The 18,351-nt window shown below is 45.0% G+C and overlaps 1 long non-coding RNA gene across 2 annotated transcripts; it reads left to right on the top strand.

Moving 5' to 3' along the window:
• Positions 1 to 2,965: 2,965 nt before the first annotated feature.
• LOC103280497 (uncharacterized) lies at positions 2,966 to 8,655 on the top strand. 2 transcript variants are annotated; one of them, XR_507382.3, is made up of 3 exons: positions 2,966 to 3,101; positions 4,826 to 4,966; positions 8,441 to 8,655. It is a non-coding gene; the product is annotated as an uncharacterized LOC103280497 (long non-coding RNA). The 2 variants fall into 2 exon arrangements; XR_010005684.1 differs by lacking the exon at positions 2,966 to 3,101 and adding an exon at positions 3,108 to 3,209.
• Positions 8,656 to 18,351: the final 9,696 nt, after the last annotated feature.

Raw genomic sequence — 18,351 nt, 5'->3', positions numbered from 1 at the left:
TACTGGTCTGCCTTCTCTCCATGAATCTCCCATTCTTCTCCCTTGACAGGTAAAACCCATCAACTGCTCCCATCCCACTACATCTTTGTTGCAATGGGTCCCTTCTGATTCTGTGCCAGCAGTAATGTGATATCAGTGGATGGGATAGCCTTGCCAGAAGGCTGAGCAACTTTTACGGATGCCCATGAGACAACAGTAGGAATGGCTACTGGATCACCTGGGACCTCTTGATTTGACCCTCTAAGCATTCCTGGGTTGGTCACCTACCAGACCCCAATGACCCATTACGTTCACCATACTATGGTCTGATGTCCACATCTGAATGGATCTGAAGGGTTGGCTGAAGGAGGCCTGCTTAGGGTGTGCACATAGTTGAACCAAGGCCTTATCAAGGACCACATCATACTAATGCTTGGATCCACTTTAAATCCACTTTAGGGAGGGGGCTTTAAACAAGTCAGCCAGACAGGTCCTGGGCCAGCTGTGTGGCAACCTAATGGTTTGGCAGGACTGAGTGAAGCTCCTGCTCTGCCCACCTCCTTGATATCTGTTTCTAGGAGAGGTTGGGCTGAGAAGTACGAGTGACATAACCACCAGTGAAATGTCAACAGTATGCCAAGAGTTCTTTCCCAACAAGTGATATAAGGAAGCAAGTGGTGGAAAGTGTGATTAATTGCCATGGATGTAATGCCACTTCACACCAGCTCTGCCAAATGCATGGACTCCAATTGGCCTCAAAGAGGTTTTGTCTTTCATATCATAGGCGCTTCCTTGTGGCTGAGTATGATTTTCCTCAAAGAATAAAATCTTGGAAGACTTGGTGGTGGTTCTGTAAGTGACTGTAGAGAACTATTCTGGATCTGCATGGTCTTTCTTTCACAGCAAGGATATGGATTTCCAGAGGGAAGGCGGTCACGAGAGCGGGTTTAATTGAGGTGCCATTTTTCTTCTGGCATATTTTTCTCTTTCACCCTCTATTCTTTCCTCTTCAAAATCCACAGCACTGTTGATAACAGCTGACTTCCATTTTTCATCCTTCAGCTAAGAGTAAAGTTACTATTTTGGGAGACAGTTATCAATCATTCAGACAATGGGGCTGGTCCAGTAAGTTGATGGTGGAGGTTCATCGCTTTAATGCTGGTGGGCTTTGCTTCTTCCAGAACACTTATAGAACTCCAGTATACTGATGATAACATAATCTGAGCTCATTCAGAGGAGGGCCTACAGGCCACTTTAAAGACTTTTGCAAAAGCATATCCAAAGCTTGACTGCACACTGAACATCGAGGAAACCAAAGTGGTCTACCAGCACGCACCAGCCAATCCCTCTGCAATGCCAGAAATAAAGCTTCATGGTGTAACAATAGAAAATCTACAAAATTGACATGGCCAACTATGCAAGGGCTGGGCAAGGGCTTAGTGTAGAGCCTAGGGATGAATCAGGACCAGAACCGTTTATGGCAGGGGTCCCCAAACTAAGGCCCGGGGGCCAGATGCGGCCCTCCAAGGTCATTTACCTGGCCCCCGCCCTCAGTTTCAGACTTAGGTTCGCCCCAAGTCTGAAATGACTTGAAGGCACACAACAACAACAATTCTACTTAACTTGAGTATCTCATTGGCCAGAAGGAGGCCCACACTTCCCATTGAAATCCTGATAGTTTTACTGTATGTTGGTTAAAATTGTTTTTATTTTTAAATAATGTATTGTTCTTTCATTTACTAATATTGTGCTATGGTAATTAATATAATATATTGTGTATACATATAATATTGATACTAATATTATAATGTAATACAATATAATACTAATAATAATACAATATAATATTAATTATATATTATATATTAAATGTAATATTACTAATAATATTGCAGTATATTGGTATAGTACAATATAGTAATATATAATGCTAATATTGTGCTATGCTAATAATATAATATATTGTATGTACATAAAACTTGTCAGCCACTCTGAGTCCCCTTCGGGGTGAGAGAGGGTGGGGTATAAATGTAGTAAATAAATAAATAAATAAATAATTGTCATTGCGGGTTTTTTTGCACTACAAATAAGACATATGCATAGGAATTTTTTCAATTTTTTTTCCAAATGATAGTTCGGCCCCTCAACAGTCTGAGGGACCATAAACCGGCCCTCCACTTAAAAAGTTTGAGGATCCCTGGTTTATGGCTTTGGAGGTCAATAATGTGCACCTTGTACTGGGATCAACAATTTATTGACAGCCACTGGAGCTGCTTTAGTAGGGTCATCATGTGCTCCTTAGAGTGAGCTCCAGTTAGTAACCACTTTGGGACTTATAGATGCGCAAACTGCCTCCCCCTCTCCATCTTGTGAGATGAGGGGTGGGCAAAGTGTGCTCCACGGGGTCCCCAAGGCACCCAGACACTCTCTCACTGTTTCCTCCAAGAAGGTGTCAGTTGACTTCTCCTTCTGAGCCCCACAAATGCCCTCACCCCAAGAAGCATCAGGTAAAGTGGGATACACTAAAATGCACTCATGCAACCAACTGGTTTGGAGAGGCTGCTCACCTGCTTGCCGTTGCAGTCCAGAGCTGGCATTTGGTTATGATTTTTGCCAATGTAAATTGTTTTTCTTGAGCTGGGCACAGCAAGAGAAAAGCAGGTCAAGAGCAAGGAAGGCAGCTTCACCTCTTGGGAGAAATAAATTTCATCACCATATTCTATATTATCTTAGTACTTTCAAGCAGCATATTTTTTGTGGCTTTGTTTCCCCTACTTTCTCCTCCTCTGACTGGCACAGGAGTCTTGCCCTTGCCCTTCCCCTGCCTTATTCAGGACAGTTCATTTGGAGAAACCTTCTGTTGGATTGCAGCTTTTGCTAAGGTGCTTGCAAATCTCTGAAGCAAAACTTCGGATAATTCATATCACCATCATGTCCCCTTTAAATTTTTTGGTTTTGCTCATTGGGCAGGACATCATGGTTCCTGCTCCCACTCACTGGTTGTCTCATCAGTATTTATCACCCGAGAAGACCATTCCCCAGGGCAGTCTCTGTGCAGTGTTCCATTATCAGATTCCAGCAGTTAGGTTGCTGAACTTCTTCTGGAAGTGAATATAAAGGAGGTAAGATCAGGAACCTCCCTCACTTCTGCCTCTCCATGAATCCCTCAGGTGGCCTCACTTTCCCCCTTGCTCTCCTGGCCCTCGGGGCTGCATATCCCTCCATGAAAGGTGAGTGGTATCTTGAAGGCATCTGTGATCCCATTCCACATAAGGCATTCTTCCTTCATGTGACCCTTTAGATTCATCCAGATGTAGAAATCAGACCAGAATATTGCAGAAAAGAAGGAGGTCTGGGAGGTGACCAACCCAGAAGTGTTTAGAGAAGGGCCGGGCTGTGGCGCAGGCTGTTGAGCAGCTGCAATAAATCACTCTGACCATGAGGTCATAAGTTCGAGGCCGTGGTGGGGTGAGCACCTGTCAATTAAAAATAAAAAATAGTCCCTGCTCGTTGCTGACCTAGCAACCCGAAAGATAGTTGCATCTATCAAGCAGGAAATAAGGTATCACTTATAAAAAAAAGTGGGGAGGCAAGTTTAACTAATTTACGACCTGGAATGAGGAAGTGCCGTCAGAGTGGATGATAAAGCAGCTGCTCCCCCCTGTGGCCAGAATCGAACATCCCCTCAGGAGAAGGTTAACTTGCCTCTGCGTCTGTCTGTCTCGGCCTCTGTTTGATGTGTTTATGGGCATTGAATGTTTGCCCTATGTGTGTATAATGTGACCCTTTTGGGGTGAGAAGGGTGGAATATAAATACTGCAAATAAATAAATAATTCTCAGCCTGTGGATCCCCAGGTGTTTTGGCCTACAACACTCAGAAATCTTAACAGCTGGTAAACTGGCTGGGATTTCTGGGAGTTGTAGGCCAAAATACCTGGGGACCCACAGGTTGAGAACCACTGCTTTAGAGGGCCCAGTCAAGAGGTCTCACTAGCCAGTCCTACTGTTGTATCCTGGGTGTCAAAAAGAGCCAATCTGGTTCCTTATAATGCAATCCCATCCCGATATCAAATTATTGCTATCATGCTTGCACAGAAGCAGAAGGGCCATATCACCAAAAAACAAAGTTGGATGGGAAGATATTGATGGGCTTTGCTCACACTTAGCAAGAGAGGGGGGAATCATGAGAACCAGCAGTGGGATACTCACAGCCAGAGCCGGCCCTAGGTATTTTTCAAATGTAGGCAAACAGAATTTTGGTGCCCCCCCCCCCCAACCAATCACTGAAAAATAAAAGTGTTGGATAAGCAAAAATGTTTGATAATAAGGAAGGATTAAGGAAAAGCCCATTAAACATCAAATTACATTAAGATTTTACAAATTAAGCACTAAAACATCATGTTTTACAACAAATCAACAGAAAAAGCAGTTCAATACCTTGCAAAGGCAGGCCACAGGAGACAGGAGTTGCCTCGATGGCGCCCCCAACAAGATGGCGCCACAGGCAACTGCCTAGTTGGCCTGGTGGTTGAACCGCCTCTGCTCACAGCATTGTGTAATAGTGACAGTCCCCCTGCAATGTTTGCCTGCCTGTGAGTTTAGTTCCATTGGCAGGATCCTAATAGTGAGATAGAAGAACTGGGACAAGCCAATGGAGCCAAACCGCAAGAACTTGTGTGCCCTCAGCACAAGGAATCTTCTAGGAAGAGGAAGAGCACACAATGATGCCCTTGTGTAGACCTTCCATGCCAATCCTGGAAATGCCGGGACTCTCTGGGTTGCTGGAAGGAGCAAGGGCATTTGCGTGACACAGCTAACACATTTTGGGTTTGTTCTTTCTTCCAGGAAAACGAGAGTTAGATCCAGTTCCACCTTCAGATGCAGCTGGACTTAGTGCAGCACATTGTTTGACAGATGATGAATGACCTGGGGACCAGAAGTGTTGCTTACGGGAGTGCTCAAGATCCTGTCTTGACCCTGCCTTTGGTGAGTCCATTTCTGCTGCACCGGCATTTCTAGATGGCCAGTATGTCTGGTCTTGCAATAGCGGTTAACCTGAGAAGAAAGATGCTCAGGGTGGATGATCTAATCTAGTGTTGAGGTCTGTGAAACCTCTGAGGACAAGAATAAGGAGGAGGACCTTTTGGTGGGGTCTCAGGAAGTTCCCTTAGATGATGGTAATTCTGTAGTGAGAATGGAATTGAGGGGAAAAGACAGTGTTTCTCATGATGTTATGAAAACAGAAAGTAGTTCTCATGGGAATCTGCCAGGGATCGATTGGGAAAGGAATGCGGAGGAGAGATAGAATCATAGAATCATAGAATAGTAGAGTTGAAAGAGACCTCATGGGCCATCCAGTCCAACCCCCTGCTAAGAAGCAGGAAATCGCATTCAAAGCACCCCCGACAGATGGCCATCCAGCCTCTGCTTAAAAGCCTCCAAAGAAGGAGCCTCCACCACAGCCCCGGGGAGAGAGTTCCACTGTCGAACAGCCCTTCTCACAGTGAGGAAGTTCTTCCTGATGTTCAGGTGGAATCTCCTTTCCTGTAGTTTGAAGCCATTGTTCCCTTGCGTCCTAGTCTGCAGGGCAGCAGAAAACAAGCTCCCTCCCTCTTCCCTATGACTTCCCCTCACGTATTTGTACCTGGCTATCATGTCTCCTCTCAGCCTTCTCTTCTGCAGGCTAAACATGCCCAGCTCTTTCAGCCGCTCCTCATAGGGCTTGTTCTCCAGACCTTTGATCATTTTAGTCACCCTCCTCTGGACGCTTTCCAGCTTGTCAACATCTCCCTTCAACTGTGGTGCCCAGAACTGGACACAGTTTTCCAGGTGTGGTCTGACCAAGGCAGATGAGTTTGTAGAGATAGTACGAAGAAGAGGCAACTAGGTTTTTCCCAGAAACTGAGAGATAAAGATGGTCCAGGTGTGAGAAAGAGTGCTATTATGCATTAGAGTTAGGTTCTTAAGCGCTCTGAAACAACAGTCATTGTGAGAGCAACATTGGATTTTCATGGGTCAAGTTGTGCCTGTGTCTTGGAGTAAAATTCTGAATTCTTGTTTTAAGGCTAGGAATTGTTGTCCTGTTCATGTTTCCAAACCTTTAGATTAATGTTCCTGTTCATGTTTTATATCTTTGGATTATATCTCTGTGTTATTCTGGAAATACCCGTGAAGTCTGGATATTAGATGCTCCTTGGTTCCTGTTTATGCTGATTATTCTGAATTACCTGTTAGCTATTTGCTTCAGGATTTTTAGCCTGCGTTTTCATTATATACTCTTCTCTTAATAAACTATTTTTACTGTGGATTGCCTTTACACTGTGTGGTGCTTGGTGAGAAGGAGTCACACAAATGGCTGGGCTACAACATCTAGCTTCATTTTAGGGTAGGACAGAGAGAGAGAAGCAGGAGAGGTGGGAAACATCACTTAGACTATCAGTTTCGATCACAGAGGGGAAAATTGAGGTCGCTCCAACCCTATCTAACCTTAGTGCCCAGTGGGAAACATTCTGGACTCTTTGGTATTAAGCATGGTTGTCCTTCCAAGACCACTCACATTCCACAGGGATGCTGGATTTTCAGTGCAACCTTCTCCCTGGGATCATTTAAGAGGGGGATGCAGGGGTCATGGGATGGAAAGTGAGAGCTACAGACCCTTTAACACAGGGGTCCTCAAACTTTTTAAGTGGAGGGCTGAATCATGGCCCCTCAGATTATTGGGGGGGCGAATTATCATTTGGAAAAAAAAAACTGAAGAAATTCCTATGCTCACTGCATATGTCTTATTTGTAGTGCAAAAAAAACCAAAACAAACCCCCCCCCCCGCAACAATTACTTATTTATTTATTTACTACATTTATATCCCACCCTCTCTTACCCCGAAGGGGACTCGGAGCGTCTTACAAGTTGTATGTGCAACTACATACAATATATTATATTATGAGCATAGCACAATATTAGCATTATATATTACTACTAGCTGTGCCTGGCCACGCGTTGCTGTGGCGAAGTCTGGTGGTATGGGAAATAAAGTATTGAGGAATTGGTGGTAGTTAGGGTAGTTAAGGGTCCCCTGGGCTGAGTGGGTTGCTAGGAGACCAAGTGAGCAGAGCTTAGCCTTCTAACTGGCAGCAATTGGATAAAAACAATTATTCCTCTCCCTCTAATTAGGACTTTATTTTTCTTTTCTTTTTGTTGTATCAACCTAGAGGCGTGGATGAGGGGTTGTGATGTCAATTTTCGAGGTTGGGGGGTGTTTACTTTTGTTGTTTTGTCCGCTGCCGTGATGCCATCACTCTTTTATATATATATATAGATATTGTACTATACCATTATACCATAATATTATTAGTAATATTACATTTAATATATAATATATAATTAATATTACTATAATATACAATATTATTATATTGTATTATTACTATTATTAGCCGCCCTGAGTCCCCTATTGGGTGAGAAGGGCGGGGTAGAAATACTGCAATAAATAAATAAGTATTATATTGTATTACATTATAATATTATTATCAATATTACATATATACACAATATATTATATTATTACCATATCATTCATTTACAATATTTCATTTACAATATTGGTAAATGAAAGAACAATACAATATTTTAAAATAAAAACAATTTTAACCAACATACTGTAAACTTATCAGGATTTCAGTGGGAAGTGTGGGCCTGCTTCTGGCCAATGAGATAGTCAAGTAGGATTGTTGTTGTTGTGCCTTCAAGTCATTTCAGACTTTGGGCGAGCCTAAGTCTAAAACTGAGGGCGGGGGTCAGGTAAATGGCCTTGGAGGGCCTTTGTTTGGGGACCCCTGGTTTAACACTTCCAAGCATGTGAATCCCAACATGCTCCTGAGAAAATGTGTCCTTTTGGGGAAAGCAGAGACAAAATGGCCACCAGGGTCCAAATCAGGGTTCCCTGATCCTCCAAGAAGCTTCTGGCTTGTTTCCTCCATTCACTTTCCTGGGTCCCATTGGAGGGAGGAGAGCAGGGAACAAGTGGTTGAAAGGATGAGCAAGAGCCCGGAGTCCCATGAAATCGATGTCCCCAAATCTCTGCTCATTGGGAGCTGAGGGGGCTTCAGAAGGGGCCAAGATGGTTTTCTGGAGCTCTTATTAGAGTCCAAATCACATCCACAAATCCTCTCAAAAGGCATGCTGCAATTGGCAAGGGAAGCACAGAACTCTGCACATGCTCAAACTCTGCACATGCTTTTTTCTCATTGCTTCACATTTTTAGCCATGTAGCTGAATAAAGACCAAGGAGATAGAAAATGAGTATATGGAGATAATAACTGAACTTAGTCTGAAATGACATTATGTTTGGAAAAATAGAAATAGCAAACATGGGAGCACTGAAGGAGGACTGAATTTTGACGGAGATTCTGTGAATCTCTCCCATTTCCTCCTACTGTTTCTGACTGTCTCTTCTTTTCACAGGTTGACCTTGAAGAAGGCTTGGATCCATGGATAGCAACCACTAAGATGTTTGGTTGGAGCTCCTCTGAGAAGGATAGTCATCTCTCCTTGCTCCATAAAAGACCAAACCCTGCTCTAAACCATCCCCATTTTCTCTACTGACGAGGGTCCCAATTCAGCTCTCTTGGCATCCCTCTTTCACTTGACAATAAATCCAACAACCCCCTGCACCTCAAGAGTCTGGACATTTTTGACTGAGGGGAAGGTGGTCTTCTCTTCCTGATGGTCTCCATCTAAGGTTTGTGAATGTATTTCTAAGCTGAGCCCTGGTCCAAGACCAGACATTGGGGCTCCTCCAGAGATACCAGCCCAATGGAAATAGATGCACCTTTGCCAGGATGATGGCATAATCTCAAGCATTCCCATCAACACTTCAGGCTTCCAGGGCAGCCATAGTCTGCATTTTATAACTGTGCCTGGAGGTGGAACTGGGCATTTCCTGGGTTTTCCTGGATGAAGGAAGAAACACAAATACTGTTGTGTTTCCTAGCAGCCCAGAGACATCCAGCATTTCCATAGCAGGCAGGATAGGTTGGTATGGGACATGCACCACTGCTCTGTCAAGAGGAGCATTTTGGCTTCCTTGATCATGGTCTACTCTTCCAAGAGGATGGACTACTGGCAAGCGATGGGGTGCATCTCACACAAGTAGGAAAACATCTTTTTGCACACAGACTCACAAACCTCATCAGGCGCACTTTAAACTAGATCCACTGGGGGAGGGGAACAACAGCCTGGCGAACACTATATTACCCACGACCACAGGGAACCGCCGAAAGGCTAAACGGAAGGCTGCACAAACACAGCAAGGACCAAGTACAGAGAGCACAATAATCCCAAATAAACAGTTCGAGGGGAGGTCACAGGGGCTTACATGTCTTTACACTAATGCTCAGAGCATGGGAAATAAGCAAGACGAACTCCAACTCCTAGCACAGCACCACACATACGATGTCATAGGCATCACTGAAACCTGGTGGGATGACTCCCATCACTGGAATTTAACCATTGAGGGCTATAACCTCTTTCACAGAAATAGAACAAAGGGGAGAGGAGGGGGAGTAGCTTTATATGTCAAAAACAGTTACGTTGCAGAAGAAATGCAAGACTGTAATCCGGGAAACCAGCTTGAAAGCATCTGGATAAGAATCAAGGGAACCGGGACTCAAAAAGATCTTGTCGTGGGTGTCTACTACAGACCTCCGAGTCAGGATGAAGGACTTGATGAAGCCTTCTGTCAACAGCTGACCAAACAGGCACAAAGAAGAGATATAGTAGTCATGGGCGATTTCAATTATCCCGATATCTGCTGGAAAACAAACTCAGCCAAGAGTACAAAGTCCAACAAATTCCTCACTTGCCTTGCAGATAATTTTATGGTCCAGAAGGTAGAAGAGGCAACAAGGGGATCAGCAACTCTTGATCTAATCTTAACAAATGTGGAAGACCTGATCAATACAGTTGAAGTGGTTGGATCCTTAGGGGCAAGTGACCATGTGCTCCTGCAGTTTGCAATACAAAGGAATGCTGAAACTAAGACAAGTCAAACACGCATTCTGGACTTTAAGAGAGCTGACTTCCAAAAAATGAAGGAATTACTGAGCGGCATTCCATGGACGCCGATATTAAAAAACAAGGGAGTTAAGGATGGATGGGAGTTTTTCAAAAGTGAAATACTCAAGGCGCAAATGCAAACAGTGCCAACAAAGAAGAAAAATAAGACAAGTGCAAAGAAGCCAGAATGGATGTCCAAAGAACTTCTAACTGAGCTAAAGCTCAAAAGTGACATGCACAAGAAGTGGAAAAGGGGAGAAATCACCAAAGAAGAATTCAAACGTATAGCCAACACCTGTAGGGAAAAGGTTCGCAAGGCTAAAGCGCAAAATGAGCTCAGGCTTGCCAGGGACATAAAAAACAACAAAAAAGGCTTTTTTGCTTATGTTGGTAGAAAAAGGAAGAAAAAGGAGGCGATAGGGCCATTGCAAGGAGAAGATGGGGTGATGGCGACAGGGGACAGGGAAAAGGCAGAATTACTTAATGCCTTCTTTGCCTCGGTCTTCTCAGAAAAAGAAAGCCATCTTCAACCTCAGCAACACGGAATGGACGAAGGATTGGGGGAAATCCAACCCCAAATAGGGAAACAAGTTGTCCAGGAACACTTGGCCTCTCTAAACGAATTCAAGTCCCCAGGGCCAGATCAGCTACACCCAAGAGTACTGAAGGAATTAGCGGAAGTTATTTCAGAACCACTAGCAATTATCTTCGAGAGTTCTTGGAGAACGGGAGAAGTCCCAGCAGATTGGAGGAGGGCAAATGTGGTCCCTATCTTCAAGAAGGGAAAAAAGAACGACCCAAACAATTACCGTCCGGTCAGCCTCACATCAATACCAGGCAAAATTCTGGAAAAGATCATTAAGGAAGTGGTCTGCGAACACTTAGAAACAAATGCGGTCATTGCTAATAGTCAACACGGATTTACCAAAAACAAGTCATGCCAGACTAATCTGATCTCTTTTTTCGATAGAGTTACGAGTTGGGTCGATACAGGGAATGCTGTGGATGTAGCGTACCTGGATTTCAGTAAGGCCTTCGACAAAGTCCCCCACGACCTGCTGGCAAACAAACTAGTAAAATGTGGGCTAGACAAAACTACGGTTAGGTGGATCTGTAATTGGCTAAGCGAACGAACCCAAAGGGTGCTCACCAATGCGTCGTCTTCATCATGGAAAGAAGTGACAAGTGGAGTGCCGCAGGGCTCCGTCCTGGGCCCGGTTCTGTTCAACATCTTTATTAAAGACTTAGACGAAGGGTTAGAAGGCACGATCATCAAGTTTGCAGACGACACAAAACTGGGAGGGATAGCTAACACTCCAGAAGACAGGAGCAGAATTCAAAACGATCTTGACAGAGTAGAGAGATGGGCCAAAACTAACAAAATGAAGTTCAACAGGGACAAATGCAAGATACTTCACTTCGGCAGAAAAAATGGAAATCAAAGATACAGAATGGGGGACGCCTGGCTTGACAGCAGTGTGTGCGAAAAAGACCTTGGAGTCCTTGTGGACAACAAGTTAAACATGAGCCAACAATGTGATGCGGCTGCTAAAAAAGCCAACGGGATTCTGTCCTGCATCAATAGGGGAATAGCGTCTAGATCCAGGGAAGTCCTGCTCCCCCTTATTCTATTCTGCCTTGGTCAGACCACACCTGGAATACTGTGTCCAGTTCTGGGCACCACAGTTGAAGGGAGATGTTGACAAGCTGGAAAGCGTCCAGAGGAGGGCGACTAAAATGATTAAGGGTCTGGAGAACAAGCCCTATGAGGAGCGGCTTAAAGAGCTGGGCATGTTTAGCCTGCAGAAGAGAAGGCTGAGAGGAGACATGATAGCCATGTACAAATATGTGAAGGGAAGTCATAGGGAAGAGGGAGCAAGCTTGTTTTCTGCTGCCCTGCAGACTAGGACACGGAACAATGGCTTCAAACTACAGGAAAGGAGATTCCACCTGAACATCAGGAAGAACTTCCTCACTGTGAGAGCTGTTCGACAGTGGAACTCTCTCCCCGGGGCTGTGGTGGAGGCTCCTTCCTTGGAGGCTTTTAAGCAGAGGCTGGATGGCCATCTGTCGGGGGTGCTTTGAATGCGATTTCCTGCTTCTTAGCAGGGGGTTGGACTAGATGGCCCATGTGGTCTCTTCCAACTCTACTATTCTATGATTCTATGATTCTATTCCACTTCCCAGAGGATCTCTCCTGTCAATGGTACATTGACAACAGTCAATGGCGCAGGCTGGTTAGTAGCCAACTGCAATAAATCACTATGACGAAGAGGTCAAGAGTTCGAGGCCAGCCCGTGTCGGAGTGAGCACCCAACCATTAAAAAAAAAATAGCCCTGCTCGTTGTTGACCTAAGCAACCCAAAAGACAGTTGCATCTGTCAAGTAGGAAAATTTAAGGACTGCTTATCAGGAAGGCTAATTTAACTGATTTACAACACCAGATGAGGAAGTACTCCATCAAAACGGACTCGTTGTCACAGTGGATGATGAAGCAGAAGCTCCTCCTGTGGCCGGAATCGAGCAGACCCTCACAAAGCCAGAAGCTGGGAAGTTAAATAGCCTCTGTGTCTGTCTGTCTGTGTGTTGCTTGTCTAACGGCATTGAATGTTTGCCATATATGTACATTGTGATCCGCCCTGAGTCCCCTGCAGGGTGAGAAGGGTGGAATATAAATACTGCAAATAAATAAATAAATAAATAAATAAATAAATAATTCCTGGGATTTCTCCCACATTCCCAATAAATTCCTATCAAGGGACTTTATGACATGTGGCAAGCAAACTAGCATTGCAGCTGGACCACTGCTATTAAACAATACTGGTCTGCCTTTTCTCCATGAATCTCCCATTCCTCTCCCATGACTGGTAAACCCATCAACTGCTCCCATCCCACTACATCTTTGCTGCAATGGATGGGATAGTCTTGCAAGGAAGCTGAGCAACTACTACAGATGCCCATGGGACAACAGTAGGAATGGCTACTGTCAGGACTCGGTTTTCAGGGCCTGGATTCTGGCGCCAGAAATCAGGGGCACTGACATTCCAGACTGATAAGGCACCTGCAACGCTTGACCCTGAGAGGAAACGGCTGCCGGATTTGGTGGGAGGATTTCGCGGGGTTTTCTCTTGGCGTGAATTGTATCTTTAAATGACAGGGAGGGTATATAAGAGAGTGCCGACCTCTGCCCGCACTCTCGGATTTTTCCATATCAATGTTTCCTGTAGTAAAAGTTTCCAGTGATAACAGAGCATGTCTCGTATCTTCATTTGGGAGCAGCTATAGTGAGCTGACAGGCTACTGGACCACCTGGGACTTCTTGATTTGACCCTCTAAGCATTCCTGGGCTGGTCACCTACCAGACCCCAATGACTCATTACTTTCACCATAGTATGGTCTAATCTCCATATCTGAATGGATCTGAAAGGTTGGCTGAAGGAGACCTGCTTAGGTTGTGCACATAGTTGAACCAAGGTCTTATCTAGAGTGCCTTGTCCATCCAGGAATGGGGGCCATATAACACTCCCTTGTTCTGCAAAAACAAGGAGGCGGCGGCAACGTAATGCTTTGGCAGGACTGAGTGAAGCTCCTGCTCTGCCCACCTCCTTGATATCTGGTTCTAAGAGAGGTTGGGCTGAGAAGCACAACCAGTGAATGTCAAGCAATGCCATGAGTTCTTTCCCAACAAGTGATATAAGGAAGCAAGTGGTGGAAAGCGTGATCAATTGCCATGGATGTAAGCCCACTTCACACCAGCTCTGCCAAATGCATGGATCCCAATTGGCCCCAAAGATCATAGGTGCTCCCTTGTGGCTGCATATGTTTGTCCTCGAAGAATAAAATCTTGGAAGACTTGATGGTGGGTCTGTAAGTGACTGTAGAGAACTATTCTGGATCCGCATGATCTTTCTTTCACAGCAAGATATGGATTTCCAGAGGGAAGGCGGTCATGACAAGGGGTTTAATTGAGGTGCCATCTTCCTTCTGACATATTTCTCTCTTTCACCCTCTATCCATGCCTCTTCAACATCCACAGCACTGTTGATAACTGTTAGTGTTTTTGGGATATTGTGTGAAATGGTTAATCTATTGTTGCTATGGAATTGTTTGCATTCGTTCTGGCAAGCATTCCAGCAGTCCAGAGGTTAATTGCAGCAGCCCTTGATTGATTGCTGGAAGGGCAAATGGACAGAGACTTCCATGTGCTACGAGGGGAAGATATATCACAGACTGGAATGCAAAGGGAGGTGCTTCTGTGCACAGAGAGAACAGACTTTGTAAGAGATGGACTCGCTCCATGTTTGATCATGTGTCCGGATAGCTTTGGACAGTCAGCTTTGTAAATATTGTAAATAAAGCCTTCAGAGCCCCTGAGTTTCAGCAGACATAAATCAATGAAGGTGTCCTGCTTTGTCTGTGCTGCTTTTTCCATTTGCAAAGTCGTCTGATGGGGTGATCAGAGGTGGCACCTGGCTCATCCATTGTCACGGTTGACAATTTCCCTGACAATAACAGCTGACCACCAGTTACAACACTTGAGGACCAGGGATTTCCAGTTCTTGGTGTTTATGCCACATTGTTTGAGGTTAGCTTTAAGCGCATCTTTAAAACTCTTTTACTGTCTGCCGACATTCCATTTTCATCCTTCAGCTGAGAGTAAAGTTACTATTTGGGAGACAGTGATCAAGCATTCAGACAATGGGACAAATGCAAGATACTTCACTTTGGCAGAAAAAATGGAAATCAAAGATACAGAATGGGGGACGATGCCTGGCTTGACAGCAGTACATGTGAAAAAGACCTTGGAGTCCTCGTGGACAACAAGTTAAACATGAGCCAACAATGTGATGCAGCAGCTAAAAAAGCCAACGGGATTCTGTCCTGCATCAATAGGGGAATAGCGTCTAGATCCAGGGAAGTCCTGCTCCCCCTTATTCTATTCTGCCTTGGTCAGACAACACCTGGAATCACACTGTGTCCAATTTTGGGCACCGCAGATGAAGGGAGATGTTGACAAGCTGGAAAGCGTCCAGAGGAGGGCGAGTAAAATGATTAAGGGTCTGGAGAACAAGCCCTATGAGGAGCGGCTTAAAGAGCTGGGCATGTTTAGCCTGCAGAAGAGAAGGCTGAGAGGAGACATGATAGCCATGTACAAATACGTGAAGGGAAGTCCTAGGGAGGAGGGAGGGAGCTTGTTTTCTGCTGCCCTGCAGACTAGGACACAAGGGAACAATGGCTTCAAACTACAGGAAAGGAGATTCCACCTGAACATCAGGAAGAACTTCCTCACTGTGAGAAAGGCTGTTCAGCAGTGGAACTCTCTCCCCCGGACTGTGGTGGAGGCTCCTTCCTTGGAGGCTTTTAAGCAGAGGCTGGATGGCCATCTGTCGGGGGTGCTTTGAATGCTATTTCCTGCTTCTTAGCGGGGGGTTGGACTAGATGGCCCATGAGGTCTCTTCCAACTCTACTATTCTATGATTCTATGATTAATGGGCTGGTCGAGTGAAGATCATGGCGGAGGTTCATCGCTTTAATGCTGGTGGGCTTTGCTTCTTCCAGAACACTTATAGAACTCCAGTATGCTGATGATAACATAGTTTGTGCTCATTCAGAGGAGGGCCTACAGGCCACTTTAAACACTTTTGCAAAAGCATATCATAGAATCATAGAATCATAGAATAGTAGAGTTGGAAGAGACCACATGGGCCATCCAGTCCAACCCCCCGCTAAGAAGCAGGAAATCGCATTCAAAGCACCCCCGACAGATGGCCATCCAGCCTCTGCTTAAAAGCCTCCAAAGAAGGAGCCTCCACCACGGCCCCGGGGAGAGAGTTCCACTGTCGAACAGCCCTTCTCACAGTGAGGAAGTTCTTCCTGATGTTCAAGTGGAATCTCCTTTCCTGTAGTTTGAAGCCCTTGTTCCCTTGTGTCCTAGTCTGCAGGGCAGCAGAAAACAAGCTCCCTCCCTCCTCCCTATGACTTCCCTTCACGTATTTGTACATGGCTATCATGTCTCCTCTCAGCCTTCTCTTCTGCAGGCTAAACATGCCCAGCTCTTTAAGCCGCTCCTCATAGGGCTTGTTCTCCAGACCCTTAATCATTTTAGTCGCCCTCCTATCAAAAGCTTGGCCACTCACTGAACATTGAAGAAACCAAGGTGGTCTACCAGCAGGTACCAGCCAATCACTCTGCAAAGCCAGAAATAAAGCTTCATGGTGTAACACTAGAAAATCTTGATCTTTGCTTCTACCTAGGCGGCCACCTCTACACAAAAGTTGACATTAATGCCGAAATACAACACTATCTGAGCTCTGTAAGTACAGAATTTTTTTTCTCGCATGAAGCAGAGAGTGTGAAAGAACTGAGACATTCTTAGGGATACCAGGATGCTTGCTTATAGAGATATGGTCCTTACAATTATCTTGTATGCCTGTGAAACATGTATCATCTACAAATGTCACTCTTAACTTCTGGAACGTTTCCATCAGCGTTGCCTCCAAAAAATCCTGCAAATCTCTTGGAAGGACAGGCAGACAAATGTCAGTGTTCTGTCTTACATTTGGGAGAAATGTAAGTGTCATGTCCATCAGAGCCAACCCAGGAATCCTTAACCCTCAGAGTGACTACTTCTGGTGATTCCCAACTGGTTTTGTCCATTCCCTTAACTGCGGCCACATTGGGGGAAGAGGAGGAAGTCCAAAGGATGAGCAACCGTGCTGAGCCCAAACGTCAGGAAATCATTGTTTCAAATCCTCTCTCTGCTCATTGGGGTGAGTTGAGGGTCCCATTTACAGAAGGAGTTGCGGTGAATACGTTCTGCAAACACTCTCAAAAGTCATGGTGCCATTGGCAGGGGAAGCCTTCTTGTCTCATAGCTATGTAGAAAATGACTGAGCTCTTCCCTGGGAAGTGGGAAGGGTAGTCTGCACATGCTCAAAACTATTTCTAATTACTTCAAAGGTTTCATCCTATAACCACATTAAGAAAAAGAAGGATGGAGCTCATTTGTGTTTGTGTTTGTGTTTTGGGGCATCGAATTGTGCCATGTGTAAGCCGCCTTGAGTCCCCTTTGGGGTGAGAAAGGCGGGGTATAAATGGGGCAAATAAATAAATAAATAATATGAGCTGAAAACCACATTATTTTAAAAAAAATAGAAGTAGCAAACATGGGAGCTGTACAACCCTAAGAATGACTGAATATCACGTGAGATACTGTGTTTCTGTGGACCTCTTCCTCCTCCTTGCACTGACTCTCTTTTTTCTAACAGACTGACCATGAAGGAACCCTGGATCCGTGGGCAGCGACCACTGAGACCTCCAACTAGAGCTCTTCTGCACATCTCTCCCTGCTTCCAGACATCCAAATCATCCCCTTTGTCCTATTGATGAGGGTCTCAGTTCTGCTTTGCTGACACCACTCCCTCCTTCCCTTGGCAATAAATGCCCCAGTCTCCTGCAGCTATTGAGTCTGGACCTTTTGGGGAATGGGAGGTGGTCTTCTTTCCTGATGGTTTCTTGGCATTACATGTCGAAGTAGCAGCCCGTGCACCACCCCCAAGGCCATTTCTGTGGCCCCAACACCCCTCAATTTGGGGAGGAGTGTCAGGGTATTGGCAACCCCGACTTGATTGATGAGCTAGGTCCACTTTAACTCACCCGTAGACCACTTTGCAAAACTGCAAAAATGGCACTGACAAAGAACGACTTCTTCATTGATTTATCTCTGCTGAAGCCAGCGGCACTAAGACTTTATTTTACAATATTTACATTGCTTAAAGTCCAAAGCTATCCGGACACATGTTGCATCCACATGGACAAACATGGAGAACATATAACTCACAACCTCTGAGGATGCCTGCCATAGATGTGGGCGAAATGTCAGGAGAGAATTCTTCTAGAACATGGCCATACAGCCCAGAAAACATACAACAACCCTGTGACCCCAGCCATGAAAGCCTTCGACAACACATGGAGAATGTCCGTCTCTTTCAAAAGTCTGTTCACTGTGCAGGAATCACCTCCTTTGCATTCCACAGTCTGTGATGCATCTTCCTGTCATGTAGCTTAAACAGAAGTCCTTGCCATTTTCCTTTCCAGCAATCAATCAGGGCTGGCCAGAATTAACCTCTTGGCTGCTGGAATGCTTGCCGGAACAAAACACACAATCCAACAGCAAACAATAGATTGAACATTTCACTCTATATCAACGAAAGCACTAACAAGGAGGAGGAGGAGAAAATACTTTGATTGCTACTTCTCATTGTTTCCTCGAGGGAGGCTTTTCAGTCCCTTCCTAAATGTCCAAACTGCCCCCCTCC

This window comes from Anolis carolinensis, chromosome 4 (genome assembly GCF_035594765.1).
Source record: "Anolis carolinensis isolate JA03-04 chromosome 4, rAnoCar3.1.pri, whole genome shotgun sequence".
Lineage (NCBI taxonomy): Eukaryota > Metazoa > Chordata > Lepidosauria > Squamata > Dactyloidae > Anolis > Anolis carolinensis.
This window is presented reverse-complemented; position numbering and strand designations above follow the sequence as displayed.